Genomic DNA, 10,000 nt, shown 5'->3' with positions numbered 1-10,000 from the left:
CCGGAAGGCGCCTCACCCGGGAACCGAGAGACCGCTCGGGCGGCGGACGGACACGCGAGGTAAACCGACGGGAATCACACCGCCCCGCGACTTCCTGGGGCAGTCCCGCCACGCCTGCGGCACCGATCCGGCCCGAAACCGACGGCCCCCCGGAGAGCCCGGGAAGACTCAACACGGGAGACTACCGACGCCGCCGCCACCGCCGAAGACCCTCGAGCGGGAATGGGCCCCGACGCGTCCGGCGACGCGCCGCGGACGACCGACCGTCGTTCCCCAAAGGCCGCACGCACCCGAGAGAGAGGTCGATCCCGCCAGACCCGGATCCCCGGCCCCGAGAAGGGGGAACAGGTCACCGGTGGTCCCCAACCGTGGGAACGCTGCCGGGGAGGGGGGAGAGCGAGGCGACTCCACCACGCCGCAGCACAAGCGACAACGCGCAACGCGACACACACGGGCATGTCCGCGTCGCGGGAACGGCGAAAACGGGGACGCGCGGGAGGGGGCCGCACGCGGCGGGCAGGCGAGGCGAACACGTCGGGGAGGGGGACGGGTGGGACCCGGGAAGCCCACCTACCACACACAGCCCCACACCCCTTCCGTTCCACGTCATCCCGCGGCGACCCTCCACAAAACCACGAGAAATCCCCGGGCTCCAAACACGCCGGCATGACCATGGCTCTTGCCCCGCGTGATCCCCCCTCGGACTCGGAGCGAGGAGGCGCGGGCCGCGTTAGGCCAAAGGAGCACAAACACTCGGGTTCCCCCGGAGACGGGCGTAGGGGGACACCCGGCCAAAGCTACGCGCATCGGGCGGTCGGGGCGGGCGGGCGGTCGAGGGGGACCGTGCGGGAGAGAACCCCAACGAGACCGCGAGAGCACGCCCCTTCCTCGGATCGCTAGAGAAGAGACTTTTCTCAATGAGGGCGGGACGGACCCAGCCCGACGGGGCCTCCAAGCCGCGGCGGCCGAGAGCGGCGCGCGTGCAGGCAACGACGTGCACGCCCGACCGCCAGAGAGGAACGGGAAAGACGGCGGGCGGGCGTGGGGAGGTCTGCGGTATCGGTAAAGGCTTTTTTTTTTTTTTTTTTTTCCTTTCCAGGTCACAAACACCTTGAGCGTTCGCGGACAGGGGAGCCCGGGCCGAGATTAAAAAACGGGCACACCCCCCGAGAGCCAGGCCTCTCGAGCACCCGCCGGGTGGCAACGACGGGGAGTCCTTACAGACTTACCCCCTCTAAAGGGGGTAAAGCTAAACAAGGCCGGCCCCGCCAACGCTCCACACCAGCACCAACGCAGAGCCTACGGGAGAAGGCAGTTAAGTTACAGCAGCGCGGGTGGGTGGCTCGACAAAGCAAGCGTCCCCCCTTCTCGGGAGATGGGTAACGCCGCAGAGCCTCTCTTACCGCTAATCCCCCCTTCGGGGTCTCTCGACCTCCCGCCTCCAGAGGAGGCACGGACCCGCCGCCAACGAACCGGGAACAAAAACACGCACCGCTACTGCAGCCAGACCGAGCACAGGAGGCGCGCCGGGGAACGGGAAACGACGCCGCCACTCAGAAACGGGCACCTTTGAGGGTCAGCCTGGAACGCTCCAGGAGCACCGCGACGACCGCGAGCGAGGCACGCGCACACACCGGTCGGGAAGGGCATGCGACGCGGCAGATCGGTCAAACCCCTTCCCCCAAGTCAGAGGAAGAGGGCCGAACAAACCACACCGGGCAGAGTGAACCGCATCAAGGGCGACAGAGCACCTGACGCGTCACAGGAAACCCCACGAACCACAGCGGGAAGTGCGGGGGCCAGATAGGGCTCAGACCGGATAACCGCACCCCTGCCTTCCACACACCACCCCCGAGGGTGGGGAGGAGAGACGAGGGGCCCGCTGGCAGAACGAGAAGAGCGGCCGCCATTCGCCATGAATGTCCGTCCCTCGCCTGGCGCGGCTTAGGCTCCGGCCCGAAGACAGCACGAGAGCACCACATCGATCCAGAGGGAAAAAAAAAAAAAGGGCACCTCCACGCGAGTAGAGAAGCCAAGTCGGGAGTAAACCAAGCGAGAGCGCGAGAACCACACCGCGAGAGAGAAGAGGGGAAGGAGAGAAGGAAAAAAAAAAAAAAAAAAAAAAAAAAAAAACCGGGGAACCCAATGGAGGCTCGGGAGCTCCAAAGACCCGAAAGAAAGAAAAAGAAAAAAACGGGAGAGAAAAAAAAAAAAATCCCTTCTCTGCCTCAAAATAAGGAGCAACGCCCCGCAGGTGCACTCGGGAGGCACGAGGCAAGGAGAGGGGGCCGAAAAAAACGCGGCGCGACCCGGCCTGGCCAGCGGAGAGTCTCGGGAGCGCCACGGGCCGATGGGCGGAAAATAAAAAACCGGTAATGGCCAGGGAGACACAGCGGGAGAGGGGCAGGGGCACAGGCCCAAAACACAGCGCCTCTCCACAGGAGCCCTCGGCCATCCCCCACTGGCACGGTAAAAAGACGGGCGACAACAACCACGAAGCGGGAACACCTGACACGCGACGCAGCCAGCCAGCCACAAAAGGGCCGCCCAAAGAAAGAGGCACACAGCGCCGCCAAAGGACGGGAAGCACGCGCGGGGCCGGGCTCGAGGTGCTGCCTTGACCCAAGAGCAGAGGCTGAGGGGGTGGACGGGAATACCCGACAGCCTCGGAGGAAACGGCAACCTCAGAAACCATAGTCCTTTAATGTCACCCACTTAAAGGACAGCGTGTCAGTACCTATCTGCAGGTACAATAAGGGCAGATCGCAACGAGTGACAATGACAACACGTGCAGGGGAGTAATTCACAGGCCACAAGGGAACTTCTGGAAGTCAAGCCGGGCGAAACGTCCCAAAAATGTCCCCATGAACAAAGAGAACCGAACCTCAAAGGAACAACTGGTCGACCTCATAACCGTAAGAGGACCAAGAGAGCGAGATGGACATGCTGGAAAAGCCGGGCACCCCGCACCCTCCCGGCCAAGGAACCCGAGATCAGCCCGCACGTGGAGAGAGGCAACCAAAGGGGGGGGGGGGGAGCGAAACTCTACAAAGTAAACCGAGGATCGACGGGCAGGAAAGCCGGGACCGCCGAGGCCCGCCGCCGGGGACCCAGGAGCTCGTGCAGAAATTTAAAAAAATAAAAAGCTCCGAGACACCACGGGGCCCGGGCAGGACCGGCGGGGAGGCCGGGACAGGCGCATGCTCTCGGCCTCGGGACGCCGAGGCCCGCCGCCGGGGACCCAGGAGCTCGTGCAGAAATTTAAAAAAATAAAAAGCTCCGAGACACCATGGGGCCCGGGCAGGACCGGCGGGGAGGCCGGGACAGGCGCATGCTCTCGGCCTCGGGACGCCGAGGCCCGCCGCCGGGGACCCGGGGCTCGTGCAGGAGCAACGAGAAAACAAAAAGCTCCGAGAGACCACGGGGCCCGGGAGAGGGCCGGCGGGGAGGCCGGAGCAGGCGCCCGCTCTCGGCTTCGAGACGCCGAGGCCCGCCGCCGGGGACCCAGGAGCTCGTGCAGAAATTTAAAAAAATAAAAAGCTCCGAGACACCACGGGGCCCGGGCAGGACCGGCGGGGAGGCCGGGACAGGCGCATGCTCTCGGCCTCGGGACGCCGAGGCCCGCCGCCGGGGACCCGGGGGGGCTCGTGCAGAAATAAAAAATAAAAGGCTCCGAGACACCACGGGGCCCGGGCAGGGCCGGCGCGGAGGCCGGGGCAGGCGCCCGCTCTCGGCCTCGGGACGCCGAGGCCCGCCGCCGGGGACCCGGGGCTCGTGCAGGAGCAACGAGAAAACAAAAAGCTCCGAGAGACCACGGGGCCCGGGAGAGGGCCGGCGGGGAGGCCGGAGCAGGCGCCCGCTCTCGGCTTCGGGACGCCGAGGCCCGCCGCCGAGGACCCGGGGCTCGTGCAGAAAAAGGCCTGGGTGGACCCGACACCTATCGGTGATTCGTGAAGGACCTGAGCCTTCTGGTCGACCCGCTCAAGTTGCCTTCCACCCTCCATACCGCGTCTCTCATTTGGCCCAGGGAGCACGCATACTCCCGCCTTAGTCCTCTGGTACAACCTCCTACAAAGAGACCGTTCCCAAGCAGGACACCAACCTCCGGGACACATCCGCCCGCTTGCCGGGACTATCGTCACTCCGCCCGGCTAAAGACAGGCACGTCGTTGCCCTTGTTGTCAGCGACCGAGGACCAGGAGCGTCGTGCATAACTGCCACCGCTAGGTGTCCCCCGACAACCGTCTCCATCCTCAAGGAAACAACACAGATCGCTCGCTCGCTCGCTCGCTCGCGCGTCTCAAGCACTCCGGCGCTCCGGAGGGTCCTCCCATGATCATGCCGCCGCCCCCCCCCCCCCCCCCCCCCGCCGTGGGTGACAGGACAGGGCACTCACCGCCTCTCCCGAGTGGTTAAAAACGCTGGCTGGCCGTGGTCGCGCCGGGACATAGCGAACGCGGCCTACAGTCAGGCAGACCCCCTCAGGATACGAAAACGAAAGTATGACAGGAAGCTGTGAAAAACAGGCGAATCGCTCTCTAAAACAGAGAGTGTGACTGACCGATCGATCCGTTACTCCTCGGAGTATGTGGGGCGGGCGAGGGGCTGGCTAGCACAACTATGGGATGGTGGCATCCAAACTCGGTGGGAGGAAGGGAGGCAGGCAGGCAGGCAGGCAGGCGGCCGGCGAGGGCAGTTCCGTGTGCCTGCCATTTTAGATGGATGTCCTTTTAAAGACATTTCACCGCCTGCTTGGGGTTTGGTTTTTGTCGTGGTGTTCCTTGCCGCCACCGCCACCGCCCACTCCCACCCCCAGTTCTCAAACTAAATACCGAGTTAGAGCAAAAATTAAAACAGCACTTGTATTTTCTTTCCAGAGATAATACATTGTCACAGTGCTTTGTTTTAAGTCTTTTCGTTTGATTCAGAATTATATATATATATATATACACGCAGGATCTTTCACGTAACCCAGGCTGCCCTTGAACTGGCTTCTAGCTATTATTTTAAACGCAGGGTTTCTCACATACCCACGCTGCCCTTGAACTGCCTTCTGTTTGCCCTTATTCTATGTTTGTTTTTCAAAGTTGATTGCATTTATTTGTTCTGTCTGTCTGTCTGTCTGCCTGCCTGCCTGCCTGCCTGCCTGCCTGCCTACCTACCTAACTACCTACCTACCCGCCTACCTACCTAGCTAGCTATTATTTTAAACGCAGGGTTTCTCACATACCCACGCTGCCCTTGAACTGCCTTCTGTTTTCCCTTATTCTATGTTTGTTTTTCAAAGTTGATTGCATTTATTTGTTCTGTCTGTCTGTCTGTCTGTCTGCCTGCCTGCCTACCTAACTACCTACCTACCCGCCTACCTACCTAACTGCCTACCTATTTTTATTTTTATTTTTTTTTTTATTTTTTATTTATTTATTTTTGGTTTTTCGAGACAGGGTTTCTCTGTGTAGTCTTGGATGTCCTGCAACTCACTCTGTAGATTCACCTGCCTCTGCCTCCCAGGTGCTCGGATTCGAGGTGTGCAACAACACCACCAGGCTGTCAACCTTTTTTGTTGTTGTTGTTGTTTGTTTGTTTGTTTGTTTGTTTGTTTTCCGAGACAGGGTTTCTCTGTGTAGCTTTGCGCCTTTCCTGGGACTCACTTGGTAGTCCAGGCTATCCTCGAACTCACAGAGATCCGCCTGCCTCTGCCTCCCGAGTGCGCCACCACTGCCCGGCCTGACTACCTAGTTTAAACACAGAATTTTTCACATAACCCAGACCAGAGGATGGAGCCCAGGGCTTTGGGCACCTAGGCCAGGGCTCTCCCCGCCGCCCCCCCCCCCCCATGAGCCAGGCCCCCAGCACTGCCTTCCTTTGTGTGTTTGACTCCTCCAAGTTTTAAATATTTTGGATTCATTTAATGACTGAGACAGACAGAGGCCTCTCTACATATAGCCTGGAAGTCACTACCTAGATGAGACCTGCCTCTGTCTCCTGAATGATGGGATTAAAAGACTTGCACCAACCACACCAGGCTTCCTTTTATTTCTGGAACTCTGAGAACATTTTTTCCCCTCTGAGTCTGTTTATTTATTTATTTGTTTGTTTACTTACTTACTTATTCTGTTACTTTATTGTATATTTAGTTTAACTTCAAATTTTAAGTGTCTCTGGATGTGCCTGTGTGTCTGTGGGAGTGGGGGTTGGGTGAGGTCCCAGTTCAAAACTTTTCAATAACAATTTGCATGTGGAATGTGCACTTGTATGTGCAGAATTGTGAAGAGCCTCTCCCAATCCAGACAGTACTGTCTACATGAAAAGAAAAGTTTCACAAAGGTTTACCTTCCTCGCCGGAGGGGGGGGGGCAGGGGGCGGCGCGAAGAGATAAGAAATGTGGAAGTATTCTGTTTGGTGTTTGGTTTTGGGTTTGTTCGTTTTGTTTGTTGTTGTTTTGTTTTTCCCGAAAAAGACCTCGGTGTCCTGTCTCTGTCTTTATTGATCACTGAAATCAGCTTTGGAAATCATAAACCTGTACCCAGCCAGCCAGCCAGCCAGCCAGACACACACACACACACACACACACACACACTGCAGTGGTCATGTTAATAGGCAGTCTGATCTATGGAAGTTGGAGGCCAGCCTGGCCTACAGAGCTAGTTCCAGGACAGCAAGAGCTGCTACACAAAAAAGCACTGTCTCGAAGGAAAAAAAAAAAAGTTTAAATTAAATAAATAGACATCAACACAAATAGAATTCACCTGGGATGGGATCAGACGAAAGCAACAGACAGGACAGAAATGCTGGTGAGGGAAGTCATTAAAACTCCTTTTTAAGTAATTGATGTATTCTTATTTTATGTGCATTGGTGTTTTGCCTGTGTGGATGTCTGTGTAAGCGTCCCCTGGAACTGGAGTTACAGACAGTTGTGAGCTGCCATGTGGGTACTGGGGATTGAACCCGGGTCCTCTGGAAGAACAGTCAGTGAGTGCTCTTAACCGCTAGGACATCTCTCCAGCCGCAACAACTCAGGCCTCTTCTATATTTTATTTTGTTTTGTTTTATTTTATTTTATTTGAGACTGTGTTTCTCAATGTGTAGAACTCACTTAACTGTCAGGAAATTCTTTCTGTGTGCAAGGCCAAATTTCAATTCAGAGAGATCCAGCTCAGCTGCCTCTGCTTCCCTAGTGCTGGGATTAAAGGCGTGCACCTACCTCTGTTTCCTCAATGACAGGATTAAAGGCGTGCACCACCACACTGGGCTTCCTTCTATTTCTGTAACTCGAGGAACATTTTTTTCTCTATGTGTCTGCTTTTAATTTCTTATTTATTCTGTTACTTGATTGTACATTCGGTTTAATTTCAAAATTTATGTGTCCGTGTGGTCCGTGTGTCCGTGTGTCCGTGTGTGTGTGTGTGTGTGTGTGTGTGTGTGTGCGCGCGTGTGTGCGCGCGCGTGTATGTTTGGTGGGGGTTCACAGTTCAAAACTTTTCAGTAGCTGTGGTTAGCCAACAGCATGGCTATTGACCTCACCAAAATGGAAGCAGTCATGAGGATGGAAGCCATCTTGTCTGGTGACCTCACCAAGATGGAACCCACCATGTGACATACTTTTCAAGGTCCATTTTGTTCTCTCTGTATTTCCTAGCCTCTGGAGGGCCAAAATTTAAAACCAATTTGCATGTGCAGAATTGTGAAGAGCTCTCCATGTGAAAAGAAAAGTACCATAAAAGTTTAGTTTGCTGTGTGTGTGTGTGGGGGGGGGGGTGTTCGGGGGACACCAGAGACACAGAAAAGAAATGTGGAGTTACAGACACGGTAAAGAAAAAAGAAAAAAAAAAAAAGGTCACAGAGCACAGACACCATAAGGCAGAGCAACAACTGATTCCCACATTTGTTTCTGCTATTATTTGATCTGGGTCCCATCTACCAAAGAATAAATGGACAAAAACAGAAACCCCAAATCTTAGCCACAGGGGATCACTCAGACCTATGTTCTCAGCAATCTGGAGGCGGCTAAGGCTGAGAGTTGGAGGCCCACCTGGGCTACAGAGTGAGTTCTAGGATAGGCAGGTCTATACCAAGAAACCCTGGGGGGGGGGGGAATTGAAGAAAGAGAGACAAACTTTTAGTCAGTACCTAGACTTCTCTTCTCATCCTACCCCCACCCTACAACAACCACCAGAAATGGCTTTGTTCTGTCTGTGTGTTGTGGGAACACCACAGTTTTTACACTGCTGAGGACCCAACACCACTAGCTGGTGCATCCCATCCCTAGCCCTGTTTTGTTTTCGGTTCCTTTTATTTACGTTTTTTTTTTTTTTTTTGGTTTTTCGAGACAGGGTTTCTCTGTGTAGCTTTGCGCCTTTCCTGGAACTCACTTGGTAGCCCAGGCTGGCCTCGAACTCACAAAGATCCGCCTGCCTCTGCCTCCCGAGTGCTGGGATTAAAGGCGTGCGCCACCAACGCCCGGCTCTATTTACGTTTTTTTTTAATGCCATGTTAAGTGTTCGTTATAATTTTTATTATTTCCACTGGTGTATGTGTGTAGATTCACTCACATGAGTACAGGTGCCTAGAGAGGCCAGAGGAATTGGAGTGGGCAGGAAAAATCAAGAAAGAAGAGAAGAAAGAAAGAAAGAAAGAAAGAAAGAAAGAAAGAAAGAAAGAAAGAAAGAAAGAGAGAAAGAAAGAAAGAAGATTGAGAGAAAGGAAGGAAGGAGCGAGGGAGACAGGGAGAAAAAAGGTAGAATTTTAAAAGTTAATTATAATTAACTTGGAATAAAACAAACAGCAAGGGACAGCAGTAATGGGGATCTGACTTATGAGTGGAAGGGGAAGCCCTGGGCTCCATCCTCTCAGTACTGTATGAGCTGGGTGTGCTACCCCCTTCCTGTAATCCCAGCACTCAGCAGCTAGCTGGAAAGAGGGCAGTCAGGCCGCGATCCCACCACCCCTGTGTGTGGGTTGGAAATTTTCATGTTTTTTTTTTTTTTTTTTTTCCCCTGCAGCTTCGGGCTAATGAAAAGCTCCTGTAAACTGTCGTCAAATAGGATTCTCTCTACTACTCATTAGATGTGCCCTCAGGGTCCTGTCTCTGTCTTTCATGATCACTGAACTATCTTAAAACTGGAGGAGAAAACTTATCTTTAAGTGGAAATGGCAGGTCACTGCCCTCTGATTCATTTGAGTCTTTAAAAAACAATGATTGACGGCCTGGTGGTGCTGTTGCACACCTTGAATCCGAGCACTTGGGAGGCAGAGGCAAGTGAATCTACAGAGTGAGTTGCAGGACAGCCGAGACGACACAGAGAAACCCTGTCTCAAAAAATAATAAAAACACGTATGTTATTTATTTTATGTCTATGAGCACTCTATCTGAATGTACAACCTGTCATCAGAAGAGGGCGCCAGATCCTAACATGTGATTCCCGGAAATTCCAGAAATGCCATGGCTCCAGGCCTGAATCAGTAGTGGCTTTTGTTTAAAAAGAAAACTTGGTAGGCAGTGGCAGGCAGATCTGTACATATTACAGAAAGGAAGGAAGGAAGGAAGGAAGGAAGGAAGGAAGGAAGGAAGGAAGGAAGGAAGAAAGAAAGAAAGAAAGAAAGAAAGAAAGAAAGAAAGAAAGAAAGAAAGAAAGAAAGAAAGAAAGAAAGACTGTCTTGAAAAACTAAACAAACAAACAAAAACTAACAAAAGCAAGCAAGCATCATTGCCATCAACATTTGGGCTGTTTATCATACTACCCCAACTCCCAACGCCACCGGAACTTGTATCTGATCTGTATTCTATGTACACACACACTGCTGAGATCAGAACCCTAGACTAGCTCAGGTTCCCAAACCAACATCTGTAGCTTCATCTCATCCCCAGGCCAGATTCCCTTTGCTTTTATTCATTTTTGTCTTTATCAATGCCAGGTTAGTTAATTATTTTAATTTAAATATGGAGGCCAGAGGCTTTGGATGCTATGGAGGAAATTGTATGATGCGGAGGAAAGCATGA

General features: G+C 53.9%; 1 long non-coding RNA gene across 2 annotated transcripts in view; it reads right to left on the bottom strand.

Moving 5' to 3' along the window:
- The window catches only part of LOC121826183 (uncharacterized), a 195,285-nt gene that overhangs the window by 12,992 nt on the left and 172,293 nt on the right, over positions 1–10,000 (bottom strand). For both annotated transcript variants that reach the window (XR_013043526.1, XR_013043528.1), the window contains 2 exons: positions 4,397–4,513; positions 4,103–4,252 (listed from right to left, as the gene is read on the bottom strand). This is a non-coding gene — a long non-coding RNA (uncharacterized LOC121826183). The remainder of the gene's footprint in view (positions 1–4,102; positions 4,253–4,396; positions 4,514–10,000) is intronic.

This window comes from Peromyscus maniculatus, chromosome 11 (assembly GCF_049852395.1).
Source record: "Peromyscus maniculatus bairdii isolate BWxNUB_F1_BW_parent chromosome 11, HU_Pman_BW_mat_3.1, whole genome shotgun sequence".
Taxonomy (NCBI): Eukaryota; Metazoa; Chordata; class Mammalia; order Rodentia; family Cricetidae; genus Peromyscus; species Peromyscus maniculatus.
Note: the sequence above shows the minus strand (reverse complement) of the source record. Positions and strands in the feature narration are given on the sequence as shown.